Source organism: Haliotis rubra, unplaced genomic scaffold (assembly GCF_003918875.1).
Source record: "Haliotis rubra isolate DU_JTF1 unplaced genomic scaffold, ASM391887v1 Scf953, whole genome shotgun sequence".
Classification (NCBI taxonomy): Eukaryota; Metazoa; Mollusca; class Gastropoda; order Lepetellida; family Haliotidae; genus Haliotis; species Haliotis rubra.
In genome coordinates, this window is record NW_025767694.1 from 233,219 (window position 1) to 258,391 (window position 25,173).

The following is a 25,173-nucleotide window of genomic DNA, read 5'->3' on the forward strand; positions in this document are numbered from 1 at the left end:
CAATGTAATTAATTAAATTACAAATTACTTTGTTAAAAACACAACAAAAACAAAACAGTTACATTTCTGTTTTCTTTTAATCAACGAGATATAGATGTTGGTAAACAGTGGTCACTAAATCCAATTCACAATTTTGCCATCAAAATGTGAAATGCAAAATTAGATTGTATCTACAATGTACACTATTTGAGCAGATTTGTTTTTTGCATATTTCTTTGGGCTTATTATCAAATACACACATCTATCATCACTTGTTGCAAAAAACACTCTGTCCACCACTGCTACCGTAGGTATACTGTATCATGACTCATCATTACAGGCCTACATTACAATATAAAATCTGCCGGTCTCTCTATCTGACATAATCCACATTAACATACTAAAGGATTTGTGAACTTAGATTTATGACTTATTACATTTCATGATTATAAAAATAGGACTACAGTTCAGTAAGATTTTGAATATCATATGCTATGAGAAATAACAAAGAGGCCATTTTGATAGGAACTTGACTGGTGTCGTCTCAGGACGCCAACCTTTCAATTTTCCACTAGTCTCAGGACGTCGACCTGCGGTTTCCTTTGAAGGTTAGGTTCTGATTAGGCTTAATTAGCGTTGCGGATAATCTACTCTAGATGTTTTGATAAGGTGAACTCGTCGCACATGTCACTTCCAATTGATTGAAAAGTTTACAATAACACTTAGCAGAGTGCCAATATTGAACATTGTTTATATCTTTGGTATAAATATCTATGGAATGGCCAAAGGATTCACATTCGATTTCGAAATGGCAAATGCACAGCTAGATCAGAGATTCATCCCTACAGCTCGCAGCAGTAGTTACTTGGTTGTTTTCGGGTTCATGTACAGAGTCAGCAAGAGAAAACGAGACTGGATATCTTGGATATGTACTGCAAAAGACTGATGAAGACCGCTGCCGACAACTCGGAGACTACATGACCAACTTCTGGGTGGAGGGAGATCTGCACATGACGCAATGAAACCACCATAACACAGATGGGCCAAACAACCACCTAGAAGGGTGGCATTCACGCATGAAGAAATACGTCGGCAAGGCTCATCCAAACATTTTGGAGATTGTGTCGTTGCTGTCACGAGAACAGACCAACACCGAAAACAAGCTGGTCCAGTATGCCGCTGGCCATAAGCGTCCGTCCAAGAAGAGGAAATACAGGGATTTGGAGCGACGAATGGATGACATTTGTCACCAGCTTGAACAAGGAACACTGTCCGTGAGGCAGTTTGCTGATTCAGCATCCCACCTATTGCATTTAGGTTAAAATCTGTGAAAAAATGTATGCTATATGAATTTACGATGTATTTATTAAAAATGCTAAAATCTGTCAACTGATAAAAATCTGTCATCTGTTGTCATCTTCTCATTAGGTGCGCTCTCATGCGCATAATCCGGATTATCCTCCTCTAACAACTCGTTGATCCTGCATTGTCCTCGTAATCCATTATTAAATGGCAAAATGAAACTAGTCTCAGGACGTCGACCTTTATATTTCACTCAACCGTAAAGTTTGGTCGAAAGGTCGGCGTTATGAGCCTGAACCACTTGACTAATAGTACAGTTAATCCCTCATTTCCTGAAATATAACCTACATTCATGCATGCGTTACTGATTCCCTTTGTTTCACAAATGTGCAGATGGTGGTAGTTACAAAGGCTCAGACATTCAAATCTCTTTTAAAACTGAACACCTGCTAGAGTATATACCGACAACAAGCATCTTATTGAAAAGCACTGCTTTGTCCTCCTTAATGTACAGAATATAATTGCAAGGGTTGCCTGATGACCACCAAAATAAAAAAAGTGAGATGTAATTTGATGTAATTGAAAAAGTAATTGAAAAATTCAATTCATTGAGATATTAATTAATTAAATTACAATTACAAATTACAATTACCCCATGTCTGCACTTGACCAAGAAATATGGTAAATATACCATAATATAACATTATAAAGGATGGACATGGCTGGACTCATAGGTGAAAAGAAAAGAACATTCAGTATTCTGAAATCAGTTAACTGGAGTCTTGAAACAATGAGTGGTAGAACATCCACTGCGAATAAAATTTATTTTGTTCACATTTATCAGTAAAGATTTGTTTTTCTATTGTATATGTATTTTTAATTCATATTGGAAATTCTTCAGAGATAGGTATATCTTTTTTAATTTACATTTATAATTGAAAAACATTTTGAAAGAATTAAACATCAAGTCAAAAACCCTATCAGTTATTACATTTTCCTTTATACCAAATAAAATGAGGTCTGCACCTTAACTCAAGTAGTATATACAATAGCGGTACGAGATCAAGTCCAACAAAAGCCTCTGTAAAGCTTCATTCACTAAATAAAGCTTTTGTCAGGCCCTTATCTCTCCCCGCTATTGTATATACCAGTTTTTAACCCCCAGTTAACTTCCCGGCCACACGTGACACAATAGTGTCACTATGACCGCGAACTAGCACTTTCCTGATCATATGACACTATGTCGTTTCGACAGGAAACAGTTGGTGATAGGATAGTATTGGGATTACTTGGTAAGTGTTAAATATTTTGCTTGGGTGGCAACATTGTGCCGTACAGTATGACTAATAATTCCTCTCTAACGAAACCTCTCCCTGGCCCATCCTTCAAGTAGTACAAGTTCGGCTCGTTGGCTTTGATGTCCACTTTATCTATGTTGTAAGTTTTGACTGACCATATAGGATCGGTGGCTTGTTTCCGAGTGTCCCCTTCGTGTTCCCCCAGCTGGTATCCGAATAAGCGCTCGGCCAAAGTCCTATTGAATCTCTCAACTATGGCTTGACTGCAATGAGCCCCGGCAGCGCGCCACGCCTGACCTTGGTATCGTGTTTGGTTAGCAGTTGTGACATGGCACTCATGAACTCCCGCCCGGGGTCGACTTGAAGCTCTGTGGGCCATGTCAGCGGACTGCGTTTGTATATGCGTTCGAAATCCGCGGGCTACTTGGGCCGAGTCTTTCGCGGTCAAGGGTTCGGCTTCCTTGTAGCGGCTGGCAACATAAACGACGGTTAGGGCATACTTGTACCTCCTGTCATGGGGTAGGAACAGGAGGTCGGCCTGGTGGACGCTATTGGGTACGGTAATACCGAACTTTCTTCTAGGCACGTAGCGTGGTGCAGGTAAATAGATCTGCCACAGGGCTTGTTTTTCAAGCCACGCTTTGGCCTCGATCCGGGGTACTTAGCCATTTTGGCCAGCTTATGTAACGGCGCCTAGCTCCTTTCCAGTACCCACGCGGGCTGTAGTAAATAGCCTCAAACTTTCTCTGGTTCCGTGACATCCCGACATATATACACCTATGTTCTTGGTTCAATTTTCTCATGCCCGTACGCGTACGTGTTGATCCCGTCGATGGCTATCCAACGCTTCATATCCATCGGTGATAGGGACGTCTTGTTTATCGTCAGTCCGTATATCCTGTGCCCGTCGCTTCTAAGCGCGTTCATTTGATGTCTGAAGGTGCGGGTCTTGAACAGGGCTTCCTTGAATCTGGCGTGTTTGATGTGTTGTTTCACCACGTACTTCTTAACACCCTTCGCCTTTCGGATCTCCCCATTGTCGGCCTTCAGGATGGAGTACATCTTGGGCCTCAAGCCTATGTACTCAGCTATGGGCAGCACACTCGTCCTTCATCTTACCTAGGACCTTTTTATTTACTGTGCTGTGTATGGCATGGTCCTTGGGGTAGTCGCTGGTGTCGTACAAATCGGCGTTTCTTCATGTCCTCGCATTAACGCCCTCGGTTGAATCTCCATCAGCAGGGAATCAGTGTCAGTGTACAGCACTTCACACCTGGCGCCGTACTGTTTCTTGAGCTCGTTGTAGTAAAAGTCGTACATCAGGTGTTTGGATAAATCGAGGATGCTCATCCCCATGTAAACAGGCCGGTTGAATTTGATGTGGCTTTTCTTCATGTGCAGGGCCACCAAGTCGTCGGTGAATATCTTGCTCCGGTTGAATGCCGGGCTGGCTATCAGTTTCCTGAGCTTGTCTTCCTCTTTCGACCGAACCAGCTTCACGGTCACGCGTTTCCTCAGGTTATTTCTATAGTCTTACCGAACACCGAGTTGTTCATGAGCTTGTAGAGGTTTTTCTCGAAGTCACTGGTGGCCAGCTTTCGCAGGTCCGTGTTCATTCTGATGTAGGGCTCCATCCAGGGGCTCTGGTCGAACACAAGCACCCTGTGTATTTTGGTCAACCTCATACCCAACGACAGGTACAGCTGTAGGTTGCGATAGTGAACGATGTACTTGGTCTTATTCATTAAGCTGGGCACGAGTTTTTCAACGTCTGCCACCCGCCCACCCAGCAAGTTATGTTGGTACTCGGACATCCAGTCTGGGTTAACCCTCAAACGTTCGGGGGCCAGGGGGTAGTTCTTGTGTGATGTGTGCAATGCCTTGGGGTATTCCAAGTCCACTTCGAGGATATAGCCTTTGTTCGAATCCGGCGCGATACTCATAACATCGATCTCAGGTGATGTCCATTCCAATACCCCTGTAGGTAGATACTGGCTCATGGCCCAGCCGTACAGGTTGTTGGCATCGAGGTAGAGGATGTGAGTGGTTGGCTTGCTTGAGTCGTAGCCCTTCACGTATTGATTATTGGCTTTTGCGTAGCGTTTAGAGGCCATGGAAATCCCAACTCGCAAGCCTTTCTCAATGAACAGGTGCATGTCGTAATCGGTGAGCAATTCCAACTTAACTCCAGTTTTCTTCAGCAAGGCATCCCAAGATAGCCCTCGGCTGGTGTAGTACCATGCGGGGTCGAGTTGTTACTGCTTAAAACACGTCCGCCTAAACGTCTCGAACAGCAGGAGTAGGTCTGTTCTCAAGTACAGGTCGTGGTAGTCACCCAGATTCTTACAGCCCAGTTTATTCCATACGTTAATCGCGTGCGAGTAATCGTCTTGGGTGATTGTCGAGTCGGTCAGGTTGCTGTAAAATCGGCTGATGGGAGGCAGTCGGGTCTCAGTGAACTTGGCCCAGCCATCCATGTACTCGTAGGGGTACACACCCTTCCTCATCAGCAGGGGTGGAGTCTCGGTATCGGTGTATCAATCAGTGATGGGGAAGGTATCGTTGGCCTTGACCAGACTGTCGAGTGACGACAGGAGGAACTGAACCGAGTTGATGAACCTCAGGCCGTTCAGGGAGAAGGAGATGTATCTGTTGTTGGGGATGCACGTCAGGTTGCCATCGACTTTCGCGATGGCCTGCATGATCAAGTGAGAGTCGTACCCTCTCAAGTTGTGGAAGACCACGGGGATGTTTATTGTCTTGGGGTTGATTCTGAGCTTGAGGTTGCATGCGGTGTGAGCGGCGCCTCTATACTTACCGGTGACATGGCAGTGATCTCTCACCGAATAGCCGTTCAGCGGTTTATCACACACACATGGCAGTGAGTGCTGCAGCCGTGAGCTAGTCGGTCGGCTTGAGTCATACGCATGGGAGCGACTGTATGCAGCGCATTCCTGATAGTTTTCTCTTCCTCTTGCAAACACTTTAGAAACTTTTCAGCCGCGTCGGGACCCGTGTACACTATGCGGGAGCTCTCGTTTCCCCATCATATCGGACGACCACGTATCCAAACCCACAGGCCTCGTGCTCCTGTGTTTTTTGTGTGTTGGGGGTACCCCCAGCAGCCTCAACGGGTTTGACCAAGGCATCCATCCTACATTTCCTACCACAGGTCTCGGTCTTCCCCCTAAGTATGGCATCGGTACGGGGAAGGTCTCATCTTTGGTATACTCATATGGGGACTTAGTCTAATTGCTTTACAACCAACGCAGTCGCTGCTAGACCCAGCGCGATAAAGATCAATTCCCGGTCCTTTTGCCGCGGGGATGGTGTGTAGTACTGAGCGAGTGTGGGCTTATGGGGTAGTTCTAGCTGTTTGCCGGTTAGCAGGTATAATTCTCTCGCTGCGGCTTCGACATCATGGAATGTTCATCATGGCATGGTTCTCACGCCTGAGTTGCTTGTTAATAAAATCGATCATCTGTATACGTTTCTTCTGGTAAATGTGTTGCGTGGCTTGTAATTGCTCCACGGCTAAGTCGTGGTGTTTTTGTTCCGCTTCTATCTCGGCCGCGTTCGACTCTCGTAGTTTCGAGAAGAGGAAATTACTCCCGGAAAATGCCAGGGCGTTTACCAACGCCCCGCCAACCATCATGGCGATCGTAGCCATCCTATATATAGTTACATTTACTTCAAAATATGTTCCGGTATGATCCCTTGTTTTACGAGGATGTCCTTGGTGGCCGTCGCCATACCCAGATTCATTATAAGTATCCCCATATCCTGCAGGTTGAAATCTAGCTTGATAGTCGGTTGTTTAAGCACCATTTTGGTCAACCGAGCGTACCCTACGGCTAGACTGGCGACCACAGTGGCGTGGTATGCATCGTTGACGAACGTATTACCCTCAGACATTATGTATATGATATAAAAATATATATTTATAACATGATATGTGGGTTGACCTCTAATTGTGGTGGAAGGATACCCTCCCGGGGTGGTTGTTTATTATATAACAATAATGAGAGAGCCGCGGCAGCAGTTGCGCCTGCAATCCATAGGAGTGGAGTGTAGTTACTCTAATGTTGGTTAGACCACCTTTTTCTACCGGTGGCGACTCTCTTAGGGTTCTTCTTCCTGGTGACTGTAGGATTCTCCTCCTGGGGAGTATTCTCCGGTTGGGTTGTCTGAGCACCATCCATCTTGTATACTATTACTATTATTATTCCCCTCCTTAAATTGACAATGCTTCGCCGTGATGATCGCCGCTGTCACCGGGGCTAAGAACATGCCGTATTTGTGGTACAGCAGGCAGCTGACGGCTCGCTCGAAGCGTGTTGTATAAAGGGGTCCTTCTTGAGGTCCTCCCACAGGTAAAGCCGGCGTTCCGGGGGAATGGGGAGGAAATACGATGCCAAACCGGTGTAGATCTGCGTCATTGTCGAGCCTATAGTCTTTGTCATCTCGGCCCTGAGACGGGACTCGTATCTCGAGTACAGCTTATCGACCTCATCGGCGGACAGTTTCTGGATTTTATCAGGGGTATAATCCCCAAAGTATTGTTTGGCCTTGCCACCGACCGCCAGCACAACCAGTTTCTCTCGCTTGTCATCACTCTGATCCTGCGGTCGATTATCACCCTCCAACAACAGTTGGTTGAGCAGGTTGTCGCACTCCATCCTATAATATACCAAGCGATTCTTAACTCTAATGATATAATAACCGATGCAGGCGAAACACATCGAGATGAAGGTTAAATTACAAACGATGAGCACTCACAAACCATAATAACTTAGCATTTGCTTAGCATTGCTTAGCATTTACTTAACATTGCTAAGCTAAAACACCCTATAGGCCACGGTGTACGTCTGGGTCCGTCATCACCCAAGGTCTTTCCGTGTACATTCTATTCATGTGCAGAGTAGGGCACATGATAACGATGTTATCAAACACATCCCGGTAGTGCCCCTCCAGCATATCCAGCACGAAAACTGTCTTCCCACAACCAGTCTGCCCGCACACTATGGCGCAGTGCGGGTCGCGGAGTAGATCAATAGATGGCTTGCACGAATCTCCCATTATCTATATTAAGTTGCGCGTCCAAAATCACGTACAGATATAATTTCAACTTGCCCGCGGGTTGAGCCTTCTTGGTAATCTGGATTGTTATCCCCTGCCGTTGTCGATGCGGCGACCGCTGCCGTGCAATTTATCATCATCCGTGGATCGCATGTCCAACCATAGCGCGTACTTGGTGGTCAGGTATTCCCCGATCTGCACGGAGGATAGGTCCAGGTCCTTGATGACGTGTTGGTGCCGGGTCGGTAGTTTCGTTATCTCATCCCACTGCTGGTGTGCCCTCATACCGGCGCTGAACAGCTGGTTGGGCACGCCCTCGATGGTCACTTCCACCTTTTCAATCTCGGGGTTGAAAAACTTCTCGCTGTCCATTGGGAAAGGCTCGTAATCCTCCACGGGGACGATCAGGGTACCTTTCATCGATCGCGCCGGCACGTTTAGGTTGATGTTCCACAGCGTGTCGCTCTTGTCCCGATTGATCGCTCTTTGCCGCAGTATGCGGTCGTACAGGATGGCCACCTTCCCTGAGTACTGGTTTCGAACCTGCCTTGCCAGCTCCGGGCTAGTGACCATGTCGAACTCCAGAGAGATGTTGTCGATGGCATAACTAGCTTCATCACCGTTCGGCGTACGCACGACTTTGCTGTAGTCGTTAAGCGCGGCCTGGTAAAACGGCGCGTGTCCCGTGAGCAACTCGAAGTTGAGCGGCACGCAGAACCTGTTCCCGTACGCTTAGGCGATGGCCTTTTCACCCTCTGAGATCTTGTCTAGCTGGTCTTGCGTGAAGCCATACGCAACCGAGTCGATTTGCTGATACCTTGGTACACGTCATTGACGCGTTCTCCCTTGCTTTTCCAGAGGTCCCCGTAGCAGTGAAAGACGTCGCTGTCGTCGATGCTCAACACCTCGTTACCGCTGATTTTGAAGGTGGTTTTCTTGATGATGGCTCGACCTACGTTCCGCACTAGCTCGCGTTTGTCGTTGTCGGAGGTCAAAGTGAGGTTGAACGTCAGTCGAACCGTGCCTGGTACGATGAGGTCATTCTCACCCAGGTTGGGGAATCTAACCAGCAGCGTTTGGTTCTGGTCTATCTTGCTGGGATTGTTGGTGATGGTCACCGACAGGCGCACGGCTCTGACGCCTAGAGGCTCTCATGATCTTCGGAAAGGATCTAGTTTCCTACCATACATTGTTATATACATAAAATATAAAAGTTTAACATAAATAATGGCTGAAGGCGTCCATGAGGACATCCCGATGGATGATATGGGTGCTGGTGCTGATGGGGATTACGATGACACACCGCATTCACGAACAACCCCTTGGGGCTCGGCCGCCCCTTAAGTGCTGAACTTGTACATCCGGCCGTCGACGATTATTACGCCGCAGTTGAAAAGAGAGACAACATCAAGCCGTTGGTACGAGACTATACCAAGTTTACCATCGATAAGAAGGGCACGCTGCGATCGAAGGCTCACCCGGGGGTCGATATCATGAAAAAAGACGGGAAAGGACCGTATGCTTTGTCAACACTCACCAGTCACACCCTGGTGGGAGTCAACTGATCCGTGATGAACTAGGCTTCATAGATTACGGTGGCGCACGGCCTAAGCTTCCCCCGGAGGTCATCCAAGATCTGCAAGCAGCCAGGGCCGAACTCAGCGGTGAAGGTGATATGCCCCAACGTGCTAAAGAAACGTCGGACAGCGTCTAAAAACTGTTGAGCACGTACTGGAACAAGCCTTTGCCAGGTCTCGAATTTCCCCTGAGGGAATTGTACGGCCTAGACGAAGCCTTGAAACATGTACATCGCGGAGAACCCGTGAACAACATGGGGAAACTGAATGAAATCGATGAGCACATCGCTCTCGAGAAAGTAAAACTCACCAAAACGGACGACGAGGATATGAAGCGCCGTATCGAGGAACGATTGCGCAACTTGCAAGATGATCGACGGACTCGGTTGGGAACAGCTTCAATCCCAGATCAGCCGCGTGCGGGAAACCATCGATCGAGTCCTGAATGAAGACACCACGTTGGCCAACAGGATCCGAATCCTTTTCCGAGAGCAAGGGATTACTATCGCCAGCATTCTGACTGCATTGGGCTTCATCATATCAACCCTGGTCATGTCGCTGAGTGGGGGTACACCAAGTGGTGGCACACCAACACCCACTGGTGACGCCAGAGACTGGATAAAAACACCTGAAATCACTCTGGGAGGCCCTGGCTAAACTCGCTGGTAAGGCCGCCGAAGCCCTGCCCGGCATCCTGGGTAGCATCGTCTCGTGGCTGCTCAGCACGCTGGCTAAAACTGTCACGTGGCTCGGTCAAAACCTGTGGGCAGCCGTCGTCGCCGTGGCGGGTCTGGTGTATGTAGCGGCTAAGGAATTTTTAACCAAATGAGGCCCAAACCGACAGCGATCCCCCCGACCACCAGCGCTGTTTTACGGTCGATGTGCTGCTGATTGGATTGTGGGGGTTGGGGCTGTGGTGGTGTTGGGTGAACCCTGGGCTCCGGGGGTGGTACGACTATGCCCGTTTCACCGGTCGTGGTGGGTGGTACGTGGGGGACGTTGACATCGGGGTTGATACCCTGCTTCTGGTCGGTCGTGGCTACAACGATTTTGTTGTTGTAGCCCACCACTTTGTTGATTCTCAGTCGCATGTCGCTCGGAGCCATGTACAGTCCCACGTCGAACACGTAGTCGACTTTCGACCGTGCATATTCTTGGTATCGTCAGATGGCACCTGGTAGATCGACCGGGGCGGAGATGGCATCCTCGACGTTGGACACGAACTGTTTCTGCGCATCAATCAATCAATCAATCAATCTTTATTTCAGTACTTAAAAGGCCACAGGCCTAGGCTGTAGTACATTTAGAGTTTACATGAGTAGATAGAAATCATTTATAAATTCTTTTCTGTAACAATACTTTTTCTTAATCTCATAGCGAAATAGATGTACATTGCCAGATTCTGTAATATTGATGTGGTAGTATCTGTTAATAGTGAAATTAATGTTCTTACACTTGGATGTTTATAATAGTATGGCTTTAGGTATTTTGTTCGTAGAGTCGTATAAGCAGGACAGATTAGAAGAAAATGTAGTTCATCCTCAACAGTACTCATATTACATAACTGACATATTCTGATTTCTCTTTGTATGCCTGCATACCTGCCAGTTTCAATAAATAATTCATGGGAAGAGCAACGAAAACGAGAGAGAGCTATACGGAACTTCTTTACCGATTTTTGCTAAATAGTCTTCAAAACGTATGTCCGATTTCCATTGGTTATAGTATAAACATTTTGTGGATAGAAGTAGTGATTCCGACCAAGACTGGAAATAGATATCTTTCATTCTTTGTGTAAAGGATATGATAAAATTGGTATGCAACTGAACATTGTGATCACACCACACATAACCATAACCAGTTTTGTACAACAACTCCCTAATATCACTCACCCAATTCCTTTTCCCATTTTCATCATACAATTTCATCATATCATAACATTTTTTCCGAAACCTATGGCATGGCATATGCAGTAATCTTACCCAATACTTTATGGCTTTAATGGAAGAGTCCCCTTACCGATGATACTGGAACGCGTTTGCGTCTGCGCACCTAACAGCGCCCACACGTACGTTCGAATCGAGTGGTTCAATCTGGTTACACCGGCACGGGTAAACCCTTTTGACGTGTCCAGCATGAACATTTTCCAATCGTCCGCCTATACCTGGCAAATACATCTATAAACTGGGCGCTGAAATACAGCCCATCAGCGACCACGATCTTCATGTGCGGGAAATCTATATCCAGTTGAGGGTAAAACACTCCCGGAGGGTAAAACACTCCTGAGGAGGATTCTCCTCCTCGTTTGTACATTTTTAAAGTATTATATAATGAGTATATATACTCTAACATGTACGTAACACTTCCAGGAATAACGAGCGGCGAGTCCGTTCAGCTGATGCACGCGATCAATAACATGTCGGGCCAACTCGAAGTCGCACTCTGTGATATCACCTACCTACCGCGATGGACTAACATCAACGCCAACAACAACAAGCTGTTCACCAGTGGCGCCCGCAACCAGATAATCGACGGCTACTACAGCGTGTGCTCGCTAAGTGATGAGGTCTTCAAACCCTTGGGAGCCGAACTCAAGATGAACAACTCAAATGGCACAGTGGTGTTAACCAACAATGGAATAAACCCCTTGAGGCTCGGCCGACCATTGGCGAGGACACTCGGGATGTCGCCTGACGAGATAAAACCCACAACTACCGTCACAGGCACGAAGTTACCCGACCTATCGTACCGAGAGCTGTGCATTCATCTCGTCCAGTTGAGCACAACGGACAACATTGAAGGTGGCCACCCTTCCACGATACTGAGTGCCGTACCGGTGAAAACGGAGAAATACAACGACGGTAGAACCGAGTCGTTTTCACCGCAGCAGTATAAGAGGTTAACTCGGGGCAACATCCCTGAGTTGATAATATCAGTGTTAGATATAAAGCATAGGATACCTCAGCATAACGCTGCACATAAAATGACAAGCGAACAAGGTCCCGGAATGAAGTTGAAAAAATGCGTCAGTGTGGGGATCTCCGACCTCGGGGACACACGCTGATTTGACGACCCCGGAGTAGATGGTAAACTGTACGCCTTGCAACTGAAAAACAATATTTACAAACGCGTTGAAGTCCCCTCCATCGGGAGAACCCTAGGTGACATAGTAGATGTCTCAGGAGCGGCCTCAACACTCGGTTCAACCTAGTCTGCATCAGTGATGATAGATGGGCGGTATCCCAATCGTTCGGAGGCAAACTGTTCGACTTAGAAGATGTTGAGAGCACGACCGTCGCCCGAAACAAGCAGTATACGCTCGTCTTCACCAACAACGACAAGTGGGTGTTGTTACCCTCTCACGATTGGTTTCTCAACATTAGTCTCGGCTCCCCCTACGTGTTCACGGAGAACAAAGACAACTACCTTAACAAAGTCGTGAACAACGGAACCCTGCTCGTGGCTTACGTCCTGGCACAGAGACGTAGTGTAATCTCTCCAATATGGCAGCCCACATGCTATCGAGTAAAGCTGGAGTGCAAGACGGGGCATTGCAGTTGGTGTCTGAATTCGCTGGCGTGGTCAACATCCTGGCGAGCCTACTGGCGAACTCCACGCTGGTCATCCAAGTCTACCTAGGGGAACAATCGCAGGATGAAGTCGTGAAGGGGATCAAACTCCGGTGGGTGAAACGGCACCAGTATCAGGTTTGCACTGTTTACGTGCGGGTGGGTGTCGACTCCCACAACAGTCTGCAGGGGGTCACCGTGACCGTGGAAGACACGATATCACTCACCAAGATCTTCCTACCCGACAACATACACTTCATGGGGGTGAAGTGCACCCCTGAGAAATTATCAGAAAAACAATTGGAAACTATCTCGTAATAGTATTATAGCAATGCCCAACGCCACACTTAACGACGGAGACACTGGGGGATTCGATCTGCCCGGCAAGGAAGACGCCTTGTACGTCCTACACTTGAAAGACAACGTGAATAGGCGGGCTGCAATGGCCGATCATCTACCCAACATCACACTCGGGGGTCTAGGAGGCACAAGGGGGTTCGATCAGCCTGGCGTGGACGACACCTCGTACGTCCTGCACTTAAAAAACGGCGTGTACGGGCGGCGGCATCTGGCAGACGACTTTATAGAGCCCAAATGGTTGATCAACATGACCCTCACCGAACTTTATATCTCGTTAGACAAAGATAGGGATGTCTCCGACATTAGGAACAATGGTATCTTGTTCGGGGCTTTCATTCAGAGGCCTGGTATACGTACTCAGCTAATACCGGATCACACGGGTTACATGTTAGTTTCAAGCCGGAAGAACGAGTTAAGGTTTGACGTCCCCAATTCCCAATTGGATCTTATGACTGTGAAACCAGGCTCCACACTCGCCATAGAAGTCTACCTCGGGATGGTTTTTGATGATACAGAACGGCAACTTTTACCCGGGGTGACAATACACTATGACCCCATAAACACGGGCGAACGTTGCCGTATCGTCATACAACCGGACCCCTCAACGGGTTCTATAGTCCCCTCAGTAAGCCTCGATGATGTTAGTGTGGACGCAAAGTTACTTATTAGCCTCTCACCTATTTCCCTGTACGGTGATCTAAACCTTATAAGCTTCAAATACACTGTGCAAAAAGTAAATTACGCACATTTTAAAGATATTTTTAGAATATATTATATGCACAGGATGGGCCTGTACCCAGTCGTAGAGGAAGTCGCCAAGACACTGGAAACCGTAGACGGATTCCGCTTGAGACAGTTATGTGATGTAAAACGCCAACTAGAACAAGACCGCGACACGCGGAAAGCACTATATAAGAAGTACCATAGAGCTTTCAATATCATGGACTGGACTGATACTGCCCTTACGACAACCAGCATGGGACTAGGAGCGGCAGGTGTTGGGTTGTTAGCCACCATCGTGGCCGCACCTATAGCGCTAGGCATTGAAATAACAGCTGGGGTGGTAGGGGTGGCAGGGTTGGTGTTTAAGTTTGCATCCCGCAGACTGCATCGTAAAGCGTTGAAACACGACGAGATCAGGGTTGTGGCCGAAGCAAAGCTGAACACGGTAAGTGAGCGTATTTCGACAGCACTCACCGACAGTAAGATCTCAGAGGAGGAGTTTCGTTCAATCCTCTCTGAACTCGACAAGTACCGCAAGATGAAACAAGAAATCCGGTCCAAGTCTCGTAAGTCTGCTGTCAGCGAAGACGAGAAAAAAAAGTACATAGAACAGGGGATACAACAAGCCCAGCAAGCCTTCATTACGAAAACCAAAGAAATCATAGGAGATTCACGTTAAACTGTTTTGCTGAGATCAACATCATGTAGGGCCGCCGCCAGAGAGGATTCACGGCACAATGTTACCCCCCTAGCAAAATATTTAACACTTACCTTGTCAAGTAATCATCCCAATAGTATCCTGTTACCAACTGTTTCCTCGAGATCAACACGACATGTCACATGATCAGGAAAGTGCTAGTTCGCGGTCATAGTGACACTATTGTGTCACGTGTGGCCGGGAAGTTAACTGGGGGTTAAAAACTGGTATAGACAATAGCGGGGAGAGATAAGAGCCTGACAAAAGCTTTATTTAGTGAATGAAGCTTTACAGAGGCTTTTGTTGGACTTGATCTCGTACCGCTATTGTATATACTACTCATGTCATAAATATGGTCACAGCTATTAGTTATCCAAAGATGTACTTTTTCCAAAAAGCCTTCACTTCATGATGCTCCCAAAAGAAATGCAAAATACTTTCTTGTTCAGAATTACAGAAACTGCACAGAGGACTCACGGCCTTACCAGTTTTAAATAAATATACATTTGTTGCAATTATTCTGTGCAGCCATCTATATTGAAACCATTGTAATTTTGTGTCTTGTGTAGCCTTGAAAGGTTTAAGATAAATGTTTGGCCAGTCAGAAGTTTGGAATAAGAGAGGGTCATTTTGCCATTTAAACTTTTGGAAGACTAACTGACTGAGTTTGGGTTTACGCCGCTTTTAGCAATATTCCAGCAATATCACGGCGGGGGACACCAGAAATGGGCTTCACTCATTGTACCCATGGGGGGATTCGAACCCGGGTCTTCGTACGGTGGACGAGCCAACGCTTTAACCACTAGACTACCCCACCGCCCCACTTTTGGAAGAAAGGAATATAAAGTAAAATCTTTTTTAACCCTTCTTAACAGATGCAAGTTCCTTTAAAACCGAATTTCCACCAGGGCCAACAGGATCACTTGGTAAAACAAATTCCATTTTTTAGAAAGCTCTTCACAGAACCCAACACCCCCATAATATTACAAAACAAGAAAAAATTGTGTCCAGGGACACCGATGCCCCCGCTGCTGTAGGAAGAGTTCACACATTCAGGGTCCCACTGAAGTACTTGAAAACACTAAAAACAATGTGTTGAGGGGTTAGATACCACAACCTATTATCATATAAAGATCAATAATGGAACAAAATTCACGAACAAGTTCAATAAACATCTATGCAACTATGAGATGCACACCTTTCGAGTCCCAATGAAACACATGTATAAGCTTAATCAATTCTGTTGAGCAGTTTTTGTGGAGAAGTGGATAGACCTAATCCCCTATTTCACTATCATCAGAGAGAAATTCAACAAAATTTATCTAAGTTCAAATGTCTCTAAACATACAAAAAAAATATAAAATACAAAAACAAAATATGAGATGCACACCTTTAGAGTCTCTATAAAAGACATATGTAAGCTAAATGAGTTTTGTGCAGTGGTTTTTGAGGAGAAGTGGATAAAGTACACCACCTGTTGTATGGGACGAACAGGATGAATAGAACCAAATTCAACTACCCGGTAAGTTCAAACATCTGTAGAAGTGACAAAATTAAGAAATTGGATGAACAAGGTATGAGATGCACACCTTTAGAGTTCCAATGAAACACATGTATAAGCTCAATCAATTCTGTTGGGCAGCTTTTGTGGAGAAGTGGATAGACTTCACCCGCTACAACACTATATTCAGAGAGAAATTCAACAAAATTTATCTAAGTTCAAACGGCATTAAATTGGAAAAATAAATAAAATACAAAATCAAAATATGAGATGCCTTTAGAGTCCCTACAAAGCACATGTGCAATCTAAATGAATTCCATAAAGTAGTTTTTCAGGAGAAGTGGATAACGTACACCCCGTTGGATGGAACGAACACTGGCTGAATAGAACAAAATTCAACTAAGTTCAAACATATGTAAAAGTGACAAAATTAAGAAATTGCATAAAAAATTATGAAATGCACACCTTTAGAGTCCCTACAAGAGACATGTAGAAGTTCATTCAATTCTGTTGAGCAGTTTTTGTGGAGAAGTGGATAGACTTCATCCCCTATTACATTATCATCATAGAGAAATTCAGCAAAATGTACCTTTTTTTATTTTATTGTTTTTTTGGGTAACAATGTCTCTAAACTTACCAAAAAAAACAATAAAATAAAAAAACAAAATATGAGATGCACACCATTAGAGTCCCAAGAAAGCCCATGTATAAGTTCATTGAATTCCACAGGGTGGTTATGGTGGAGAAGTGGATAGAATACATTCCCTGTTTCATACGGACGGACACCGACGGTAACCCTATATGCCCCCAGCCATATATGGCGGGGGCATAAAAATTAACATTCACATCATAACATTCTTTAAACTCTGTAAAGGACATAAAAGTATTACCATCGTTAAGAATATCAATTATTTTAGTTATGCCTTTATAACTCATGCTTATGTTGAAGAAAGTCTGTTTACCAATAACAATATTGGAGTTAAAGAAAATGCTCTCAGCAACAGGCCTACCAAAGAAAACTTTCCCACTGTGCAGAAAAACGCAGAAAAGCCCACATTAATCGTGGAAATAGCAACATAAACACATTACCTCGCTACTGAAACAGTAAAAACGGCAACGAAAAACTATGAAACTGCAACATTTTTATATTAGTGAACTTTCACCTCTACATGCACATTACGATCCAGGCTTCTTTCCAAATTCTGAGCAACCGCGAATCGCCTCGCGTAGAAAAAGTATTAAATATGTAGAAATAATTGCTGTCAATCGTTTCATAGGAATGGAATGTAAACTAAACAAGTGTGCACACAAGCATCATGATGATAGATGCCAAATAACACAACAGAAATAAGGAATGTAACTTTTGTCCAAGCTGGAAAATGTCAACATGCAGTCGAGACTTCCTCTCCCATGTGCGCATGCGCAAAATCGAAGTTGCAGGCTCCTCGTTTAATGATGCAGTGTTAGCGATTTAAAGTTGCCGTTTTTACTGTTTCAGTAGCGAGGTAATGTGTTTATGTTGCTATTTCCACGATTAATGTGGGCTTTTCTGCGTTTTTCTGCACAGTGGGAAAGTTTTCTTTGGTAGGCCTGAGCAAGAACATTTTCAAATGTATTTGGCCTTATTTGCTTTGCAAAATCACCATATGCTTTAAGACAATCTTTCCAAAAATGGTTCTTTATTGTTTTTGAAAGGGTCTTTGGGAGGACATCTCCATAAGTAAATAGATTATGACAATTATGGTGTTGTAGCGAAAAAATAGATATCCATTTACTATTCTCTTTTGTAAATACTTTTCTTATCCAAGACAATGATAGAGATTTTACATAAGGTTTTACATAAATATCAACGATACCTAGCCCTCCTTCAGAAACTGGCTTGCACAAAGTTTCTCTTTTTATTCTATATCTTTTATTATCCCAACAAAATTGAAAAACATTTTATTCAGTTCCATTAAGAATTCCCCAGGAGGATTGGGCAATGTGAGGAAAAGATAACTCAATTTGGATACAAGTAATGACTATATGATTGCAATATTCCCCAAAGGTGTTACTATTCTATTAACCCATCTTTTGGATTTCTAACAATTTACCTTTAAAATTCAAATTACCCATCTTGTCCAAAGAAGTAGAACATTTAATTCAAAGAATTCCCAAAATATCTGGATTCCACTCTAATTTTAGACCTGGCATATATCTAGCATTGCTATTTCTTTTTGAACCAATCCAAACAAGTTGTGACTTGTCATAATTAATCTTTAAACCTGAAATATCAGCAAACAAATTAAGCATATCAATTGTGGCTTCAAATGATGTTTTACTTCCGTCTAACATAAATTCAGTATCATCTGCATGTTGAGAAAGAATGTAAGTGATTTGGTCAATGGTTATTCCAGTTATATCTTTGTTGTTTCTAAGTAAACTTGCAAGTACTTCAACACATAGCAAAAGGATGTATGGCGAGACATGATCACATTGTCTGCAACCCTGATGAACAGGAATCTGATGTGACATATTTCCTTTTATTAACAAATTTGAATGAATATCATTATAAAAACTTGAAACCCATTTCCTCATTTTTTTACCAAAGCCAAAGAGTGCCAAAGTTTTGTTAATGAATGACCAGGAAATGGAGTCAAAAGCTTTTTCAAAATCAACTAACAAAAGCATTCCTGGCATGTTATAAATTAGGCGTATATTATCACCAATGTACCTATTTGCCATAAAACCTGTTTGGTCCTCTTGAACCAAAGAAGGCAACACTTTCTTTAGCCTTTCTGCTATAACTGAAGACATAAGTTTATAGGATGTGTTCAGTAATGATATAGGTCTCCAGTTTTTAATAAACCTTTATTGTTTTTCAGGCTTTGGAATACAGGTTATAATGCCTTGCCTCTGTGTTACAGAAAGTTTGCCCAAATTGAAGCCATCATTCATAGATCTCAACAGATAATCACCAAGATCAATCCAGAAAAATTTATAGAATTCGTACGAAAATCCGTCAGAGCCAGGGCAGTTATTACTTTTTGACTTCTTTAAAGATGCCAATAACACTTCCTTAGTAATCATACTTCCTAAAGAATTTGAATTGTCTTTATCGAGTTTTGGATTTTCAGGGAGGAGATCGATTAAATTTACATTTTTAACATCAGACTCTCTGGAACTATAAAAATCTTGATAAAAGGCAGAAGCTTCCTCCAAAATATCTTTATCATTAGTTACTGTAGAGCCATCACTTTTTTCTAAATGCAACAACTACTCATACCAACGTTTCAAGTAACGGCCCTAAAATCCCCCTCCGAAAACATGGCTCCATCACCAGTTGACGTTACACTTACAGACGGGATATCAAAAGAGTTCCTGAAAGATTCGTTGAAATCTCATACGGACGAAATTTGCAAGAAAAATAGATTTCGTTACATCAGAAGTTTCACAACTGAAGAAAATGTTTGAAGATCTAGAAAGGTCGGTAGATTTTAACTCCAGCAAGATAAACAACATGGCGGGGGAAATCAAGAACACTGATGACAGGATGAAACGAGAAATAGAGGAACTAAAACAGCAACTTCTCCACAGCCAAGTGTACACCAGAAAGCAGAATCTACTCCTATATGGGATACCTAACGAAAAGAAGGATCCATTGGGTGAAATAAGAGCCATATTCAAATCTACACTACAGTTGGATAATTCGTTCATCGAAAACATGTGCTTTGTCAACTACCATCGTCTACCAAGGATGCCTAACTCTGCAAGTGGAGGTGAAAGAGATGCATCTGTTCCAGTGATCATCAAATTCATGTCTATGCTAGATCGCGATCGTGTGCTACAAGCAGCCCGAAGAAATATACTTCCCTTGCTAAAGAAAAAACTACGCATCAGAGCGGATCTGCCGCCCGCCCGTAAGAAGTCGATGTATAGCCAAAGCGATGTCAGTTTATGAACGACCCATAAAGACCTTCAAACCAACGAAAAAGAGACCTCTGTAAGTTTGCAGTATCAACTCGACTCGACAAAACCATGGAAAAGCATTGGGCTTGACGAAGAACTTCAGCTCTAAAATTCCCGCTTTACTCCTTGGACGAGACCTAAGCTTTTGATTTGTGTGAGGGACAAGCCTAAACATTTGTGTTATCATGGGACATAGAGAAACCTTGTCCTGTGTGTGTGGCGAACAGGATGTGCATTCGATTAAGTTGTATTGGAACTGCTTTATAGAACTGCTACATAGGTCTATATGGATTATATATCATGGTGTGTTTGACTGAAATATCCTGTGATCTGTACAAGAGCAGTCTGTCATATATACAAAATACATGTCTCGTACACGTGGGTCTATTTTTAGTTACTTTATATAAAATCATATGATTGGACACACTAGATCATGTGGTCCGACACATTTGTAACGTCTGTCATCTGATTGGCCATCTGAGATCACGTGTACGCCACGATAATGATGTAAACATATATGGCTACTCTGTAGGTCTGGAGTAGAAGTAAGTACAAAGGGTGTTTATCTTCTTACTCAATGATTTACAGTTAAAAAGAGGTTCCCTTTTTTTTCTATCCTATTCCCTCAGGACTTTTATTTTCTTTCTTTATTTATTTTTTCAAACTAGATCTATTATGTTACAGTGTTAGATCTAGACTTAGATCAAATTTTCATCTTACTGGGGATTGGGTAATACACTGACTGACTGACTGAGTTTAGTTTTACGCCGCTTTTAGCAATATTCCAGCAATATCACGGCGGGGGACACCAGAAATGGGCTTAACACATTGTGCCCATGTGGGGAATCGAACCGGGGTCTTCGGCGTGACGAGCCAACGCTTTAACCACTAGGCTACCCCACCTCCCCGATTGGGTAATACAGGTATTGATGTGAGATTTGGATTCGTTACTTTGTTTATGATTGTTTTCATGTGTGAGTGTTTGCGTTTGTGTTTGTGTTTGTGTGTGTTTGATAGAGAGAGACTGTTTCAAACAGGTAATCATGTCCAACCTATCTTCATCTCCATTTCTTCACCGACAAGATGTCTGTTCCCATTATCTTGTCTATGCTCTTTGGACTTGGTGTAGTGAAATATTGATATTTTTTTAATACTACAATGAATACAGATTTTGTTTGTAGTTCTTTTAACTGTTGGGGTCTTGGAGATTACAGAAAAAGAAACGATGTTTTCAATTTTCTCAAATCGCAGAAGTATTTTTTGTATTTGCTGCAAGATACTCATTTTGTTTCTGGAAATGAATCATTACTGAGGTCTGAATGGGGTTACAATTGTGTCTTTAATTGTCATACTTCCCAGTCTCGAGGTGTTGCCATTTTATTGAATAATAATTTTGAATATGAATTACATAACATATATAAAGATGATAATGGTAATTTCTTGCTTATAGATATTTCAAGTTTTGGCAAAAGACTTACTATTGGCACTATATATGGTCCAAATTCTGACAAACCTGAATTTTACAAATTGGTTGTCCAAAAAATAAAAGATTTTGGAAATTTGTCTTGTATTACCGTATATGACTGACTATAAGTCGGATCCGACTATAAGTCGGGCCCCTTTCTCAACCCTCTAAATTCTTGCCAAAACCATGTAACTCAAGTATAAGTCGGCCCCTTTCCCCGTACGTATCGGTATCGCCGCCTCCATCTTCACGCTCGGACACAATGTTTAATGCGAAAATATATGCATGAAGCATTTTTGTCACAGGTCATAACCTAGCACGATACGTCAAATAAATCCCACAATTTACGTATAGGTAGCGATTTCTTGCTTAATATGTTCAGAATAGCATTATTTTACCCAAAACTTTCGTCTAAATCTAAAGGTTTTCGTTTACGAGGACGGTATCCATTGCCGTAATATGATTGGTTGCCTTAGGTCACGTGTCTGGTTTTGACCAATCACGACCCTGATAGCAGACTGTGGCGAAAAAGCGTCATTAGAAACCATTTTTATCCAATAATGTAATTTTTGGAGTAAAATTGATATTTTATACTTATCCTGACTCATGCTCTTTTTGCTTGTCTTCTTCTTCTTGCGAACATAGTGGAACACTTGTATCTCCCTAATTGAAGCTCCCTTCAATTTAAAATCACTAATTAGTATTCACCACGAGTTACCTCCTTTTCACAAGCGTGGGAACGAGGGCGCCACCTCTACCCATGTGCCTCACTCTCTCCTCATATACTGAGCCCAACATTTGAATTTACAGGGAAATCCAAAGTGTTATTTGGGGAGGATGGGAGGGCTGACCTCATGAGTCAGGATAAGTATAAAATATCAATTTTACTCCAAAAATTACATATTTTTCCTTATCCTGACTCATGCTCTTTTTGCTTGTAGCATCCTACGGAACGGAGGTGGGAATATCTAATACTTTGGATTTTTAATAATTAGTGATTTGAACTGTGATGATTGTAATAACCCTATGGGAACTTCATAAAGGCACTGAACTGATGAATTCCTGCTGCTAACTTATCAGCTGCCATATAAAAGGTTATTATCATGTACTTATTATGATAAAGTATATATAACATTAATACAATGCTTAAGACTAATAGACTTAAGCTTGTTAATATGCTAGTATAAACTCCTTAGAGTTTGTTAGCTAAAATACTTTAAGATATAACATAGTACTAAGCTTAAGATATGATTAAACTTAAGCTAATTATATAATAGCAAACTCTTTAGAGTTTGTTAGTTAATATACTTATATGATATAGATATAATGCTGAGCTTAAGATATGAATAAGCTTTAGCTACATATATAATAGCAAAAACTCTGTAGAGTTTGTTAGCTAATATATTTTTATAATATGAGTATAGTACTGTGCTTAAGCTATAATTAACTTAAGCTACATATATAATAGGCAAACTCTGTAGAGTTTGTTAGCTAATATATATTTATAATATTAGTATAGTACTGAGCTTAAGATATAATTAACTTAAGCTACATATATATAGCAAAACTCTGTAGGGTTTTGTTAGCTAATATATATTTTACAATATGAGTATAGTAGTGTGCTTAAGATATAATTAACTTAAGCTACATATATAATAGCAAAACTCCGTTAGAGTTTGTTAGCTAATATATTTTACAATATGAGTATAGTAGTGTGCTTAAGATATAATGAACTTAAGCTACATATATAATAGCAAAACTCCGTAGAGTTTGTTAGCTAATATATTTTACAATATGAGTATAGTATTGTGCTTAAGATATTATTAACTTAAGCTACATATATAATAGCCAAAAACTCTGTAGAGTTTATTAGCTAATATGTTTATAGTGTAACCATAGTACTAAGCTTAAGATAAGATTAGACTTAAGCTAAAAGTATATAGCAAAATAAACTCCTTAGAGTTTATTAACTAATATACTTTTATGTTAAAAACATAATACTGAGCTTAAGTTATGATGAAACTTAAGCTATATATATATAATAACAAAACTCCGTCGAGGTTTTGTTAGCTAATACCTTTATAATGTAAACATACTGCTTAAGATATGATGAAACTTAAGCTAATTGTATAATAAGTGAAAACAACCCTTTAGAGTTTGTTAGCTATGATATAAACCTAGTATTGAGCTTATGAAGGAAAACTTAAGCTACATATATAATAGCAAGAACTCCGTAGAGTTTGTTAGCTAATACATGTTATAATGTAACCATAAAGCTTAAAATATGATGAAACTTAAGCGAAAATATATAATAGCAAAACCCTCTTTTAGAGTTTTGATAGCTAATATACCTATATGATATAAACAGTACTGGCTTAAGATATGAATAAGCTTAAGTTACATATATAATAGCTAAAACTCTGTAGAGTTTGATAGCTAATACATGTTATAATATAACCATATTGCTTAGAAATATGATGATACTTATAGCAAAAAACTCTTTAGAGTTTGTTAGCTAATCTACTTATATGATATAAACATAGTACTAAGCTTAAGATATGAATAAGCTTAAGCTACCTATATAATAGCAAAACTCCTTAGAGTTTGTTAGCCAATATATTTTAATAATATGAGTATAGTACTATGCTTAAGGTATAATTAGCTTAAGTTACCTATATAATAGTAAAACTCCGTAGAGTTTGTTAGCTTAATTAACTTAAGCTATGTATAAAATAAGCCAAAAACTCTGTAGAGTTTGTTAGCTAATGCATTTATCATGTAACCATAGTATTACTCTTAAGATATGAATAACTTAAGGTAAATATATATAATAACAAACTCTGTAGAGTTGTTAACTTATATATTGTATGATGTAATAATCATAGTACTGTGATGATAAAAGGAACTTAAGTAAATTATACATAGCATGAAGCTATTTAGTATTGTTATAAGATAAGTAAAAATCTGTTAGATTGACTTATCTTCTCGAGAACTATCAGCTGTTGTGCGAGGACCATGGGATCGAATTGGTGTATACCTGGGGCGTCCTCGGTGGTGATATCTCTCAGATAATGGTTTGCAACCACCATATCGGTTCAGAAATAACCCTCCATTATTTCAATCACATTTGTGTAGAACAATTGTAGAAGTTAGCTATAATATCATGAGTATTAAGCTCATGGAGGGTCGGAATAGGTCCATCCGCATATATGCGTAGTATGACAGTTCTGATCCAAATGGAGATATAGTACATGAGACTTCACTCTCGTAAGTTGATGATAGAGGAAATAATCTGTTGCATTTTTTTTCCTCCTGTTTGGTTTAAGTGGAGATAAATTTACAGTGCTCTTGCTGGCCAACTTGATAGAATCATCGTATCATGGGGTCCAAGTATGTCATCCAGGCGTGTTCATAAACCTCACTTGTGAGGTGTTGGAACACTATATTCATATCCCCAGGTTGGGAAGTGAAATTTCCGTTTTATTCTCCAAACAGAAGTTTAGTAGGTTTACTAACCATCTAGTTGTGTTAAGTAAGCTTGATGAAATTCAGCTGTAGTCTGAAGCAGCTGTGGATTTAGATCCACTTGTATCTTCGTCTAGGTAATTAAGCTGCGAAGTCCTTGGCGATGTAGGTGCACAACCAGGTGTGTCTGTCCTCGTTGAACTTTATGTA

The 25,173-nt window shown here is 42.1% G+C and overlaps 1 protein-coding gene and 1 long non-coding RNA gene across 2 annotated transcripts in view; one reads left to right on the top strand and one right to left on the bottom strand.

Annotated features, from left to right (window-relative positions):
- LOC124264980 (M-phase phosphoprotein 8-like) overlaps positions 1–25,173 on the bottom strand; it is an 87,303-nt gene that overhangs the window by 24,227 nt on the left and 37,903 nt on the right. The window lies entirely within an intron of this gene.
- On the top strand, positions 1,976–23,383 carry LOC124264982. The gene is made up of 3 exons (XR_006895308.1): positions 1,976–2,188; positions 8,660–8,666; positions 23,372–23,383. It is a non-coding gene; the product is annotated as an uncharacterized LOC124264982 (long non-coding RNA).